Consider the following 15,597-nt stretch of genomic DNA (forward strand, 5'->3'; position numbering starts at 1 on the left):
TGAGATCATGACCTGAGCCGAAGGCAGCGGCTTAACCCACTGAGCCACCCAGGCGCCCCGACTTTTTTTTTTTTTTTAACCATACCATACATATAACCAACATTCATTATCACTTTATACCGACTGGCACTAGAACAACAAATATAGTTCGATTTGAACAAGACTGAATATGGAATATTCTGATAAGACTTTACACTGACCTAAATATAGCCAGAAAAGAAAATGTGAAAGTGCTCACCCAAGTCGGGAGCCTGGGCTTGGGTCCAGTTGCTCACACACTAGAATGAATGTCTGAGTTGCGCTGGGATTACAGAGTCAGTTCTCATCTCTTCAATTTCGCTGACATGAGCCCTCACTATGTGCTGGTGTTTTATACTATGTGAGGTGTTTTATAGATAGCATTTCTTCCCAGTAACTCTGTAAGCTAGGTAGCACTGGCACCTACTTTTAAGATGAGAGAACTGGGATTCAGACAGGTTAAGGTGGCTTGTGCTGGCAAACGGCAGAGGTGAGGTACCTACCCAGATCTGTGTGCCCCAAAGCTATGCTCTTATCATTGTGATATCTGAGTACTTGTTCCCCATCCTCATGGAAAGTAGAGTCTAACAGGAAAGAGATTAACTACAGAAATAAATAGAACACAAGATAGAATACAAAAGAAACCACCCAAAGATTAAAAATGGAATATTGTGAGGATTCGAATGCCAGAGAGACATACATAGTAGGAGCTGGGAGTCGGGCGGGGGCAGTGGACAGCAGCAAAAATGCCCCTAGTGGGGCACCTGGGTGGCTCAGTGGGCTAATGGCTCTGCCTTCGGCTCAGGTCATGATCCCAAGGTCCTGGGATCGAGCCCCGCATCTGGCTCTCTGCTCAGCAGGGAGCCTGCTGCCCTTCCTCTGTCTCTACTTGCCTCTCTGTCTACTAGGCAATCTCTGTCTAGAATAAAATCTTAAAAAAAAAAAAAAAAATGCTCCTAGTAAGAACTTGGGATTGGAGAAAGGACTTTGAGAAAGGATAGAATTTCTGTGGATGAGATGAGGGTTGGGTGGAACAAAGGTGAATCAGAAGTAGGAAATCTGATGTGTTAGCTACAAGTAAGGTATGAGTAGAAAGCAGGGAGAGATAAGCTAGAAAGATGATGTTGCCCTGGAGGTTTGAGGCTCAGGGGGAGGAACTTATACATAATTCACCAGGCAGTGAGGCTTCCTGCAAGTCTCTGAGTGCAGGGAGAACTTAGGAAGATTGTAATCAGACAGTAGTGTGGACAGAAATAGGCCCATTCACTAAAAGTCAATTTCCCTGGTTTTCAGGGAGTAAGATATATATTATTGCCCTCATTTTAAGGTTGAAAAAATTGAGGCTCACGAGGGCTAAGTAGCTTGCACAGAGTCATAGTAAACAGAAGAACCAGGACTTGAATCAAGTCTCTCCAATTCCCGAACCTCACTCTGTCCACCAGACCTGACTACTCCAAGTGAGGTCTATGGACGGGCAGCACCACACTTCCCTCCCAGATCCCTGAGAGCGCATTAGAAGTTCAGATGCTCTGAATCAGAATCTGTATGTTCACAGGATGATGTTGGCACAGTACATTTCCCTTTTTATAATGACTGATATAATTGCTGGAGAAAGTCCTTCAGCTGACTCACACTGTTTGGGAGACATTATGCAATTTCCTTCCACGAATCAATTAAGAAAAGAGGGCCTTCTGGATTTTGTTTTCATAGGTAAATCAAGTAAAGAATTAAAAACCTGAAATTGTAACTAGCTGTGTGGCCTTGGGCAAGCCACTTAATCTCTCTGAATTTTAGCTTCTTCATCTGCATAATACTTAGCCTGCAGGAAGCCAATGAGATGGTGTCTGTGAAGAACGCTGGTACAGTGGGAGATCATGAGGAAGTGGGGTTATTAGAAGATCGAGCTATGAAGCACCTTATTTCAAAGAATAAAGAGGAAAAAGGAAGAAAAGAAGGAAAAAAGAGGAAGAAAGAAAAAAAGAAAAGGAAAGGAAGGAAGGGAGAGGGTAGAAGGAGGAAAGAAGGAAAGAAAGAAGGAAGGAGGAAAAAGGGAAGGAAGGAAGGGTGGGTCAAATGAAAGAAAGGCAGGGCAATATACCCAAGTTTGTTGAAGGAAAACCAGCTTCACTGAAGCAGGGACATGAAGAACTGATGGGTTAAGGAGTGAAGGAGTCCAAGAAACCTAATTTGTGTTTCACATAGGTGTTTCTGAAAATACAGAGACCATGGCGCACACGGAATTTGAAGACCAACAAGGGCCTGTGTGGTCTTGGCCCAAAATAACAAACTTAAGGTCCATAAAGCCATTAAAAAAAAAAAAAAAGTCATGTAGTAATTAAAGGAATGAGAAACAGTTCATCTGTGGAAAAATTAGTATAGATTTTTAATCTTGGAGCAGAGAAGCCTACATAATGACTTAATAATGGAACATTTGTTACCAATTTATTGCAGTTACCACAGAAAATTAAGATACATTAACTGATTTCAAGCATGAGATTCTTTAGTGAGCCTCGACAGCGAGGGAGGTTAGACATTGGACACGTGAAAGAGAAATTATGGATTCCTCATCCTGAATTCTTTTGGCACATATTCACTGAGGGCCAACTACTTGCCAGACACTGGGCTGACTGCTGGTCGGTCACTTATTTCTTCAATTAGGCAATAATACAGCAGAGAGAAAGATACAGTTCATTCTAATCCAGGGTAGAAAGTAAAATGTTCCATAAGATAGCTATAAATAGGAGAGTGTGGCAATTCGGAGGCAAGCAGGTGTTAACCTCAGAGGGGAGAAGTATTAAGAAAGGCTTCCCAACTAAGGTACACGGCACATTTTTAAACTGTTTTCCTCTGGTCTTCTAATAATCAAGGACCTGGACTAATCATCTGCTTATTCTGGGGTGCTGTGATGGTCATTATTAGGCTATGAAATAATCGATTACAATCAAATACATTTGGGACCAAGGAAAACCTCAACTGTTGGGCATTATTATGGCATCACTTATCCGTGGAAATCTGTGTCCACGTGAGGTTAAGAAAAATAAACCAAAACCAAAACCAAGCACTCAAATCAGTTTTAATTCAGTCCAACAACCAATTTATTGAGACATTAGTGTCAATTGACTCTTGATTTGTTGGTTCCACGCTGACAGCAACATATGTAGAGAATGCAGATGTATCGAAACTAATCAATCACTGGCCCCCTTCCCTCCAAAGCCCTGTTAATTTAACAAAATATCTCTCAAGCAGGGAAGGGGAGGTAATGGATATAGTACGTATAGTACAGGCGGTGTGTAGGGATGAGGCAGGTAAAGTTTTTATGTGGGTCTCCGGGAAAAGTCTGGGGAAAAATTGTCTTTCCACACATTGTAAAGTTTGGGCACATTCAATAAAAATCAGGTAAAACATACTTTAGAGGGTTCTAATATATGAGATCTGCGGATTAATTATACCATTTCACGAATCAAAACCTTAGTAGCTTGGAAGGTACAGAATAATAAAATCAGAAAACAAGTCAAATATCTTCTACTTTTGTAATGGCTAAAGCTAAGCAATACTCCTTGAGATGATTTTAGAAGAATTTAGTAATATTAGGCATATTATTAAAGATTTCTATGGATGGGGGTAAAATCTTTTAAAATTTATTACTAGAATGGAATAGAGTGTTAGCTGATAATTTTTAAATGCAATGTCACCCACGTAATATATAAACTGAAAATTTTTTGGAGGGGTGTCAATAAATGCATAAGCTCTGGGTTTGCTGAACTTCTGAAGGACATGTGCCTGTAATTGGCCTTTCTCATTTCTGTCTTGTTAACAAGTATATAAATAAGAGAAGGCTTCAGTAATTGGCTCAGAGTTACTAATGAATTAATTAACTTCAGTCTATTTTACCTAACCTTTAATAATAAGAGTCCTTTTTTTTTTTTTTTTTTTGGTTTAGCAATAGGTCTGACAGACTGAGAAAACAGACATGCAGCAAAGCTCTTGAAAATTAATGAGAAACGAGGAAAGAATCAATGTACATTCTGCTTGCAGAGAACTGACACAAAAAAGACACAATAAACCATGAACAAACACAGTCAGTTTAAAAAATAGGTTAGAAAAAGTGGGCAAATTCAATTATAGAAGTAATTAGAAGATATAGGGCAAGGCTGCCTTTTGGGACTGTGCCAGAAAACATGAATTAATATGAGTGAATAGAAAGAGCCCATGTAGTAATTAAGAAGCAATCACCTATGGCAATGAGTACCTGAAAACAGGCTGCAAACTATTAATTCAGTGATCAAAAATATTTTTAGATGATTAATATGGCAAATTTATTTTAAAAGACTAATTTCTGGAAAGATATCAAGACAATAGCACACTATTTGTTCCTCTGGCATTTATATAGCTAATTAAATTTTATAATTTGCAACAACAGTCATTATTATCTGAAAACAGGAAAGGCAATATTTCGCCTTTTTTTTCCATGGTGGTTCTAAAATCAATAAGTTAAATCCAACTCCCGCTGTCCTCCTGTAAGTGCCTAAGCCCTGATTGTTACATTCTTTCAATGCATATTTTTCTTATCCGTCTGTGTTTCTATAATTTTAAGCATCTGAATTAATGTACATATTCTCAGAGGTTTTATATATTTCCATACCTGGGCAGGGATTCCATACACTGTTTAATTTCAACACTATCAAATAAAAGCAGTTAAATGTACTATTTGTGCATCAAAGACTTTCTTACTTGGTCAACAGAGGTCTGTTACTTCAGTACACACCATTCCTTCCCCTAGAATACAAAGGCATAGACACGTTATGGTGAAGAGTGCTTTGCAACACACAGAAGGCTAATGGCTTCTGAAATAGGTGATTATCAGAGCCCCGTAGAGCAAGATGAGGGTCTGGCTGGTAATAAATAACCTCGCAATATGAATTATTCTATTTCCACAGCTTTAAGAAAAGCTACATTTCATTTGTTGATCAGAAAAGTCTGGAAAATGCTGTGTCTCTGGAAATAACAGGGAGCTACTAAAACTAATCACTGTGTCGGCAGGGAGTTATTGAGCACCTACTAAGGGCCCAAGATGCAAAAGTAAATCTTGAAATGCTAAGCTTGTAACAAATACGCACGTGCCCGTGTGTGTGTGTGCGCACGCACACATGCACATGCAATTTCCTTTTCAAAATCAATAAACAGAAACTTGTATTCCATGCTTAGAGATGTTAGATCTTTAATTACTAAAATTTGTTCACGGATTATTGCTTGTCTCGAGGTTAGGGTAGAAATAGCTGACGTACAAAACTAGATCGAAGTAGAAATGCTTCAGAAGTCCCGGTTGTAGAAGGCATGGAGGTAAGATTTGTACAGGTATTTGAGGAACATAAAAATGAGAGATTTTTGACAGGATACCAAATGAAGCAAATATTAGATTTGCCCAGTTCTTTCACTATCTATTTTTCTCTCATTTTCTTAAAACAACCAGGGTACTTCTGAGGAGAACACGTAAGAGAAGATCGCCTCTGGCAGAGGGCTCTCATTCTGAGTTTGGCTCGCGTTGTTAATAATGAAAACTTAAGTATGGCAACAGCGAACCAACAGCTCCTCCAGCTATATGCTGACAATGACAGAGCCCCCCGAGAGGCAGGCAATTGGGAACTAGTGAAGTGAGGACAGCTTAGAGGTGCGGGGGCTGAGAGGGGCCGCTAGCTGAACAGGGCCCACTCACCATGAAATGTTAATGTGTCAATGAAGGGGAAAAGCATGAATGAACCACAAAGAAACTGAAAGTGACTCAGCTGGTTGGAGATGGAATTTGGGCTCTTTGCCAAACTAAGGTGTTGAAGGGCACATACCCTACCGCCTAGGGAAAGGAAACGGGCTGCCCTGATTTTAGAAAGAGATATTATTTTGAGGAAAGAAGGCAAAGGCTCTTTTCTCCAGAAATAAACTTTCTTCCTTTTTTTTTTTCCTTCTTTCCTTCTTCCCTGCCTTCATCCAACAAACATTATCCGCATTCCTACTTTTTCCCAGGCTCGAGGTTAGGAATGGAGAAAGAGCTCGAGAGGGAGAGTGGGATATGAAGATAAATGAGAAACAACCCCTCTTTCAAAGCTCCTTTTCTGGAGGAAGGACAGGTATAGGTAGATGTAGGCAACTACAATAAAAGATCATGGAATAAGTTGCAAAGGAGGGGAAGAGGTAAGCTGTAGAGGGAGAGCAGAGGAAATGGGCAATTAGTTGGGGGCTCTCACAGATCAGAGAAGGCTTTCATAGAGGAGGTGGCAATGAATTATGCCTACCTTGAAGAATCATAGGCAGGAAAGGAAGGAGAATTTCAGCTGAAGGAAACTTTCTCTTCCCCGACTCTCATCTCTAAACATCTTCTTTTTCAAATCAGATTATTTCAGGAAAACAAGGAGATAAGACACTCACGACCTGTGCATGTGGGGGTGGTAGTTGTATGTGGCAGGGAGGGATGAGAAGAAAGATTGGCTTGTATGGGGATTTCTCTTGAGCTTAGAATACATTCTCCTCATATATCAAACACTTGCCTTCTCCAGGTTAGCCTTTTTTTTTTTTTTTCATTATTTGAATGATATTTGGATCTTGTTTGGTTGGAAGGTGTGATCTTCCAATAGCTTCTATTTTTAAACAATTTTTTAAAGATTTTATTTATTTATTTGAGAGAGACAGTGAGTGAGCGAAAGCACGCGAGTTGGGGTAAGGGCACAGAGAGAAGGAACAAGAGAATCTCAACAGACTCTCCTTTGAGCACAGAGCCTGCCGTGGACTTGATCTCATGACTCTGAGATCATGACCTGAGCTGAAATCAAGAGTTGGACCCTTAACTGACTAAGCCACCCAGGCACTTCTCCAATAACTTTTATATTATATGTTTGATGGCTTTGTCATTTTTTGCCAATGATAAGTCCCTTATTGTAACTCATGCCTTGAGGGCTCTTGTGAATTTGCTGTATTCATAATGCATCCAATTATTTATGGTTTTAATGTATCTTTTCCTTTTCTCATTAAATAAATACTTAAGTACTTACTATGTGGCAATATCCTGCTAGGTACAATTAATACTTTCCTTGCTTCTAGCTTCAAAATGATGCCATTTCTAATATGAAATATGGAAATTACTTAAAGTGCATTGACTAAAATATCAGACAAATGCCTATGGTTCTATCTTATTCAGTGCTGAATATCAAAACCAATCTTGTTCTTAACTAATGTACTGGTGAGCCGGACCATGTATACCTGTTATTATTAGTTCTTAAGATGTTTTCAAAGAAAGGCTGTAGAGACCAGCCCAGTTAAGGTAACTACAACAGGCTTATCTACAAATGGAGAATTTCAGACTGGCATGGGTCAAAAGTTTCCTACATACAAATCCAGGCTTATTTACCAGATATGCAAAATCTAGGTCTCTACATCTCTCCAGAGGTTAAGAAAGGAAAAGTAACTATCATGCATGAACATTAATTCATTCAGTGGATTTTTAAGTACTCTTCTAGGGACTAGGGATACGAAAATGATTAAAACATGAGTCTTGCCCTTAAGGAACTTACTCCCTCACGAAGTAGATATGTCAGATAAGTAAATCAATTATTATAATATAGCTGTGATAAGGTATAAAAGCGCAGCATGGTATGAGAGCATAAAGGAGGGATATCTAAATTAGATTGGGACAGTGGGATAAGAGGATAAGATGCCAGAACTGAGTTTTTAGGAAAAAGAATTTCATTAGCTGAAGAACAGGAGCAAGGGAAGATGATGTATAAAATGGCACGATGAGCTTGGGAATGTCTTTTTTGCAGATATACAAAGTATTGGCTCCATATTAAATAAAAGAAGGGTGGGATGGTCAGACAGACCAGGCTAGCATAGACCAGGCCCTCTCTGAGGTTTTCTGTTCCTTGACTCATTCCTTTTTTCCTGACTCCTTTTCTTCCACCCGGAGTTTCTGGATAGAGCTATACAGACAGTCTAGTCTGTGGACATTTCGGAATTTGAAAGCTGCTGGCCTCAAGAGTGCTGCTGGGGTATGTCCGCTGGGCATTCATGCTAACAATCCAGGTGAGAGCCCAGAAAAAGAGCAATGGGTGTGATCACAGTACACATGTGTGTGTTTCGTGAAGTTGTTGACATCTATGGAAATGATTCTTTTTTTTACGCCAATATTTTCTTTTGTCTGAATTCAGAGCCTTGATTGAATAAGTAGCTACTCTCAAAGACCTCAACATGTTTTCTAGCCAGGCAGCATCAAGAAATGGAACAAAGACTATTCTCAGGATCAAATGTTTATTAGGAATGTCCACTCCTTTTATGAATTCTCTGCCCAGCTAACTCCCACTCATCCTTCAGGAATAAGCTTAACTGACTTTTTTTTTTTTTTTTTCCTCTGAGGAGTTTTGCCTGACCTATTGTGTTAGGTCGTATCCCTCTATTCCATGCTTTCTTAGTACCCTACAATCTTCCTTTGCAGCACTCAATAGGACTCTGATTAAATCCTGAACTTCATAATAAATGCTTTCACATTAGACTCTTTAGGTAGAATGTTCGCTTCATGAGGACAGCAACTCTACAGTGCCTAGCTAGCAGCATTCCTGGTTCATAATAGGTGCTTAACAAATATTTTTGGAATGACTCATTTACTCTTTACCCCACTTTGTGTGCAACTCAAAAACAACAAATTGCAATGCAGCAGAGATGCTACGTAAAACCGGGTTTCTAGATCTGAGGGATGGCTGGAATTCTCAGAAGTCTCTTAAAACTGACATGGTCTTCTTGGAGAGTTCAAATGATGGTACTAGGTTATCTCCTCTTATTGCTCTCTCTGGCTTCTTCCTATGGAATTTTGTCTCAAAATGAATCCAACATCTTCTCCTTCATCTGTGTCAGGGCATCTTTATTGTTGCAATGAATTTTCCTCACTCCAGCGTTTCCTTCATTACTGAGTGCCAAATATGCTGTTCACCATGCCAAGCACTTGGAATAAAAACATGAAAGGCACTGACCTTTTCAGGAAAACAGCAGGCAGCCATGGGAGGGGCAAGGCTGGAGAGGTATCATCATTCTCCAGAGAAACACTGCCTATAATTATGTCACAAGAACACTGCCCTTATAGCTTAAAGGATTTGATCTCTGTTAAAGTGCCTATCACCCCAGAAATCATAACTATTTTTAGCTGTTACCAACCACCTTTACCTTCATATGAATGAAGGATCTGAGAGCAGGTTTTGGCCCAGAGGGTAGAGGGACAGGGAATAAGGTCGCTGAGAGGGAAAGGGAGAGGGACAAGATGTGGCAGTAAGCTGGGAAAGGGTTAAAGAAGAAGGAGCTAGAGCAACAGAACGTAAGGTAATAGAGACAAGGCAATGAATGCTTGATGAGTCAACAGAAGATAGGCGTTCTTCAAACTGGCTGAGGGCTCATCCTACCTTAGGCTGTTTCTTTAAGTAGCTAGCAATTTCTGGTTGAAAGAAGTTTACAAAATAGGAAACAGATGGCTCCAGATGTTTAGAGTTGATGTCAATCCCAGTGACACTATTCCACTCTAGGGCTTCATAGGAAGAACAAACCAAATGTAATTTTCTTTTCCTTTCCTACCACTACGAATTCAAGAGGATTTCCATTTTCCAGAAATGTTGTAACAAGGACACATATCTAGTTTCCAAAGGTTTCATGTGAGCTTGAGCTTAGATGTATATGCTGTGTTCTCTTACATACTCCAAACACTTTTTTTTTTTTTTCAATCAAAGAAACTCCACTGGACATAAATGGGTCAGGAGAACTAGTGATGATGTTTCAAAAGAGGACACATACCATACTGGTGTCTGAATACTAAGATTCTTTCCTATGTCTGTGAGTATAATGCTTGCTTACACATACTTGCAAAGAACACAATTAGCATACTAATTTGATTCTCTATCTAATGAATGGAAGATTCTTTTGACACAGACAGCTGTCCATGAATAGCGAGGGTGACCCTTGGTCAGTTTTCCATCTGTCTTAGAGTAAATGTCCAGACTTAGATATACATTAGCTGTATGACCTCAGGGCAGCCCTCTTACGTGGCTGTTTGTCAGTATCTTCATCTGTAAAATGGAGGCACATCTAATACCTGCCTGATGGGGTTGTAATGAGGATTAAGTCAGTACTTTACTCACAATAGACATCCTATATTATTTTTTTTAAACTCTGCTCTGAATCTGTCTATTCTGAGGAAGTTTGTAGTAGGCCCAGAACTCTCTACTTTGATCTGCCTCTAGAGAACGAGAAGTAGAGAAAGGTTTTACTGAATCAGTTCTGAGACAATTCTGTAGCTGTGGAGAAGTCACCACTTCTCTTGTCCTTGACTCCCAGGGGTATAGGCTTCAAGGACAGATGCACAGAGACAGGCAGGGAGTGACTACTGTCTGGACATGTGTTAGGCCCATCTCCAGTGTCCCCAGCAGCTCTCAGAATACCAGGCTGACAAATCTAAATAACACCAGTTACAACTGTATCACCACAATTTTAGCATCTCTCTCTAGTCTGAGCTCCCTCTCCCACCCTTTTCCCTTCCTTAGACTAGTGGTTCTCAACCTTGGTTGCACATCGGAATTATCTGTGGAGCTTTAAAATATTGATACCTAGGACCCATTCTCAGAGATTCTGATTTAACTTGTCCGCGATATAGGATCACTATTGGCCTTTTCTTTTTTTTTTAAGATTTCATTTTAAGCAATCTCTACACAACATGGGGATCAAACCCACAACCCTGATATCAAGAGTCACATACTCCACTGACTGAGCCAGCCAGACACCCCCAGTATTGGCCTGTTTCTTTATTTAACAATTTTTTTAAAAAAGATTTACTTGTTTATTTGAGAGAGAGAGCAAGCACGTGGGTGGGGCAATGGGCAGAAGGAGAGGGAGAGAGAATCCTCAAGCAGATTCCCGGCTGAGCATGGAGCCTGACTCGGGCCTGGAATCCAGGACCCTGAGATCATGACCTAAGCCGAAATGAAGAGTCGGACGCTTAATTGACTGAGCCACCCAGGCACCCCAATTTTGTTTTCAATGTAAAGTCCAAGTTGACACATGCCAATAACATAACCAATAAAAAGACAAACATTTCATCATGACCCATAAAATGAATTTCATGTTGTTAACAGTATTTGGTTTCTTATGCTTATTTAAATCCTAGTTTAATGTAAACATACTCTGCCCTGCCCCATAAACTTGAGGCTATTGAACCCATTGGGTGCGAGGGGGGCACCAGGCTGAAAGGGGCAGAGCGGTACCATTTAGTCCTGTCATTTGCACAAAGATTCCAAAGAACCAGAGTTGATTCAGAGCACCCTCTCAGACCTTGGGTTGGCCCCAGGAATCTAAGCATCTCTTATCATCTATTAGTTCTGCCACTTTGATTGCCAATTTGATGAAGTAGATAGTTTTCAACCCCAGTGTCATGATCTCTGGTGTGTCATAATCAGCTGTGATTGAAATATGTTATAAGAAACATAAAATAGGGACACCTGGGTGGCTCAGTTGGTTGGACGTCTGCCTTCGGCTCAGGTCATGATCCCAGGGGGTCCTGGGATCGAGCCCCACATTGGACTCCTTGATTAGCAGGGACTCTGCTTTTCCCTCTCCCTCTGCCTGAAGCTATTCCTGCTTGTGCTCTCTCTCTGTTAAATAAATAAAATCTTAAAAAAAAAAAAAAAAGAAATGTGAAATAGTAATAAAGCTCTGGGGTTTCTATACAACCTATTTAAGAATGAATTCCAGCAAGCTCAGGGTTATCCTTATAATAGCACTGCTTTCACTCACTTGCACTACAATACACTGTCCTGAACGAGAGAACATGGAGGACCTACAGTTCCTATGAGGGACTATCATTTGACATGAGTGTCCCTGTGGAACAAAGGTTGGGAGTTTGCACAAACCAACCCCCAAGTCAAAGAAGTTCCTCACTGGGCCTCAAGTTTGCAGCAGTGCATACTAATGGGGATGAGGAGAGGGCAGGACAAAGGGGCCTCTCTGTTTTCTGGTGCCTTGTCTCTTTTTGGGGGACAGAGAAGACCTTGTTTTTTCACATTGGAGAAGGAAGCTTGTTTACAAGGTCACATCTTAAGCCATCTCCTAACTGAACATGGAAAAAACATCTTAAGTAATTCTGCCAATCTTTTCTCATCACAAAAATTTGGTTTATAAACACGTCAAGTGTAAACACAATATTTTTAGGAAAAATAAGGACAAAAGTATTACGTACTTGGGGTCGGGTGTTCTACTGATACTTGGAATAACTGTGATCCAACCAGTAATCTTAATGTCTTCTGCTGAATTTGAAGAAATGGGGTACTTCATTTAGTCGTTTTTTGTTTGTTTGTTTGTTTTTGTTTTTGCTTTTCATTTGCTAACCAAACTTTCTAGTTGCATAAAAAGAGTAATTACCAGTTGGGTAATTGAGGCCAATGCTTTTTTTTCCCTTTTCCAGGTTCCTGAGCAGAAGTGAAAATTAGGTTTGATGACAAGGCTTGGAAAAGGGAGAAGAGCTGGGGAGAAATACAGTAAGCACTCAATAAATGGTTGTTGGTAGTTATTAGGTGGTGATGGCATGGTTAAAAAATCTTTCTTAAGAAATGCTTTCAAAGCTGTGAAGTACAAAAGGTAACATACTACCTTGGTTTTCATGAGCTCCAAGTATTTTGAATATAATTATGACTTTTTGTGCTCAGAGTGATTTTTTTTCTAATAAGTAATTTTGAAGCAAAATAAAGGAAGAGGGATTTATGAAGAGCTTAGTATACTCAAATTGAAAGTGAGCCTTGTGTTTAATTTTCCTGGTTTACAACAAATTACTTAATTGTTATATATTTTAGTGCCTCAATTTTCATTTCAATATTCCAACTTATTAGTGAGTAATAAACATGGAATCCTTAAAGTTAAATGGACAAAGTATCAAGTAAAGTTAAGACCTTATTTTGTAGAACGATGGATCAAATTGGGCAAATACACTTAAAATATATTTAGAAGATTAGATTCCTCATGGTTATTTGGCAAATGAAGTGAAGGGCCACTTCCAGATTTCAAGCCAAAGGGTGATGGCCTCTTATTACTGTCTATTAGTAGTAATAATTCTATTAGTAACAAAGAGTCTCCGAAAATTCATGGATGACAGTTCGAGAATGAATTGCTCACCAAGAGAAAATCAGAAATATCTGGGTGTGTGTGTGTGTGTGTGTGTGTGTGTGTGTGTGTGTGTTTCCTTAACCTTTCAAAGCAGCCAGCTGTCCTAACTTCCCACAATCCATGCCAAAGGGCTACTTCCTGAGGGCAAATTCTGCAAGGGACCAGTCTGACACTGACCTCTGTCATACTACTCATGGTGAAATGTGGTGTTTTCCTTTCCCTCCATCTCTTGCTCTGTATATTACACTGCTATTTTATTTCATGTTGCTTTTTATTTTACACTGACCCTAGCCTTTTGGTGTCGGTATATGAAATCTCAGTTTTTCATTCTGTCGATCATTTCTGGCTCTGCGGTCTTAGATCCATCACTTTTTACTGAGCTTTTATGTCACTAGAGACAGCTTTGCATTTTAATAAAGTTTCCAATCCTCCAGGGCCCTCTCCCCTGAAACAGCTCCAGCTCCCCAGGGCTGCTGAAGAGTTGAGCAGAGAGAGTAGAAGCTTTTGTGGACAGTGATGCTGATGGCAGATAACTCCAGCTGTCATTACAAGATCATCCAGATAAGGAGGGGACAATCAAGTAGGGCTTATGGTCCACTTGAGTTTTTCTGATTGTAAAACCAGCCATTTTTCAATTTAAATAATTTAAGGATTCCAGCTTCTCTATACTCTAAGGCTCATTTAGCCTCTTATTAGCTAACTGTTTCTCCAGTTCAAGAGGTGGAAGGGAAGAGTGCAGATTTTTTGTTATTGTTAATTCACAGCAGTGGGTAGTGGCGTGTAAATAAAAAATAAGCCGAACAGATTTGGTGAGAAGAGAGAATAGAAATCCATACAAGTAAACATACGTCATTTTAAAAAGTTAATTAAAAGGAATAAAAAGGATAAGCACTGCCTGGCCTACCATATTATTAATAGGCAAATGACAGAAAGGAGAAGGGATTGGAAAATGGATTCCCAGCTAACTAGAAAAAGAAAACAGACTAACGTTAATTCTTAATTTTAATTTGAAAATCCCAAATTCTCTCCTAAATCCTTTCCTCATTGTATTCTGATAATGATCTTATCTCACATTGTTCCCATTGAAGGAAAAGCTGGGACTGGCAGGAGAGAAAAAGCAAAATGAAGTTGCAATGTTCCAGAGGATTCAGCTCAGGACCCACTTAGAGAATCACCTGGGACACATCCATGTCAGCACATACAGCCAGGAAACCATAGCCACCAAAAGGTCTTCCTTCTCTTCCTTCAATTTAATTCTCTTTTTAAATTTTTCTCTTCAATTTTGCACCCTTCTCTTCTCAAATCTCTGGGACCAAAGGCCGGTAACCTTTACCACATTTCTTTTCAAGTGGTATATATAGGAATTAGCCTGCCAGTCACTCACTTCCATACAAGAGAAAGGGACATGAAGGCATGGTCTACTAAGAAGGTGGGGCTTTTCTTGAAATTTTCAGGAATATCTTTTGGACTGTGTCCAGTTGATCTGTATGAGTATCCTAGGGATGGGACAGGTGTGGAGAACCAAGCAATGTTCATGCCTCTAGCCTGGTCTTTTGTTTAGGAGACAGGTGCTGCTCACATGAAGGCACAAATTTTCAGCATAAAGGTCAAAGCCTTAGAGAGAAGCCTGGATAGCTAATTAGAGAAAATATTTCCTAACAGAGGTAGGACCCATGGTTACTACCACGAGCTGACAGTGCTAGAGAGCTACGCTTTGAATTATCAGAAAAATAATGATGACACGCAGACCAATGACCAGTCTTCAATTGACACTGGAAAGAAATCTTGTGTGGAAGGTAAGTAACATCAACAGCTAAGGAGTTACACTAGAAGAAAAGACTAGGAAACCCTGTTTTCTTTCCCTCCTACATTCCCTCCTTCCTCTCTTGCTTTCTTTTCTTTCCCATTTCCCTCTTTCTAAATAAGAGAAGCCCATCTTTGGATTACTAGTGAATTATCATGGATCAATTGCTGATGCATAAGTAGACCTCAGGCAAATCTGGGATATCTCTATTCAAAGAGCAAACTGTAAACTTCAAGACTGGTGTTCTGCTTCCCCCACCCCACTTCCTCTTTCCTCATTTTAGAATAGGGAAAACAAAACAAACAACCAGATAAACTGAGTGTCAGAAATAGCAAATACTGCGTTTGCTCCTTGTATTTCCTTTTTCTTTTTTAGGCAATGGGATTGTAAGCTCTGTAAGGTCAGGGGCCCTGATACATTTACCCAGTACTGCATTTAGGCACATTTAACACTGTGCCTAAATATTTGTTGAATGATTGAACTAATGGGATATCCATTAATATTCTATCCACAAGATGTGGATAAAGAATTGGTAAATCAGAGCCACATGCAGATTGCCTTACAGGTCTTCCCCCTGCCTTGATTTAATCTGCCAAAGTTCTATT

General features: G+C 39.8%; 1 long non-coding RNA gene across 1 annotated transcript in view; it reads left to right on the top strand.

Annotated features, from left to right (window-relative positions):
* LOC131824830 (uncharacterized) overlaps window positions 1–15,597 on the top strand; it is a 143,151-nt gene that overhangs the window by 57,380 nt on the left and 70,174 nt on the right. Inside the window, exon 2 of the long non-coding RNA XR_009351001.1 lies at window positions 12,494–12,566. This is a non-coding gene — a long non-coding RNA (uncharacterized LOC131824830). The remainder of the gene's footprint in view (window positions 1–12,493; window positions 12,567–15,597) is intronic.

Source organism: Mustela lutreola, chromosome 2, assembly GCF_030435805.1.
Source record: "Mustela lutreola isolate mMusLut2 chromosome 2, mMusLut2.pri, whole genome shotgun sequence".
NCBI lineage: Eukaryota > Metazoa > Chordata > Mammalia > Carnivora > Mustelidae > Mustela > Mustela lutreola.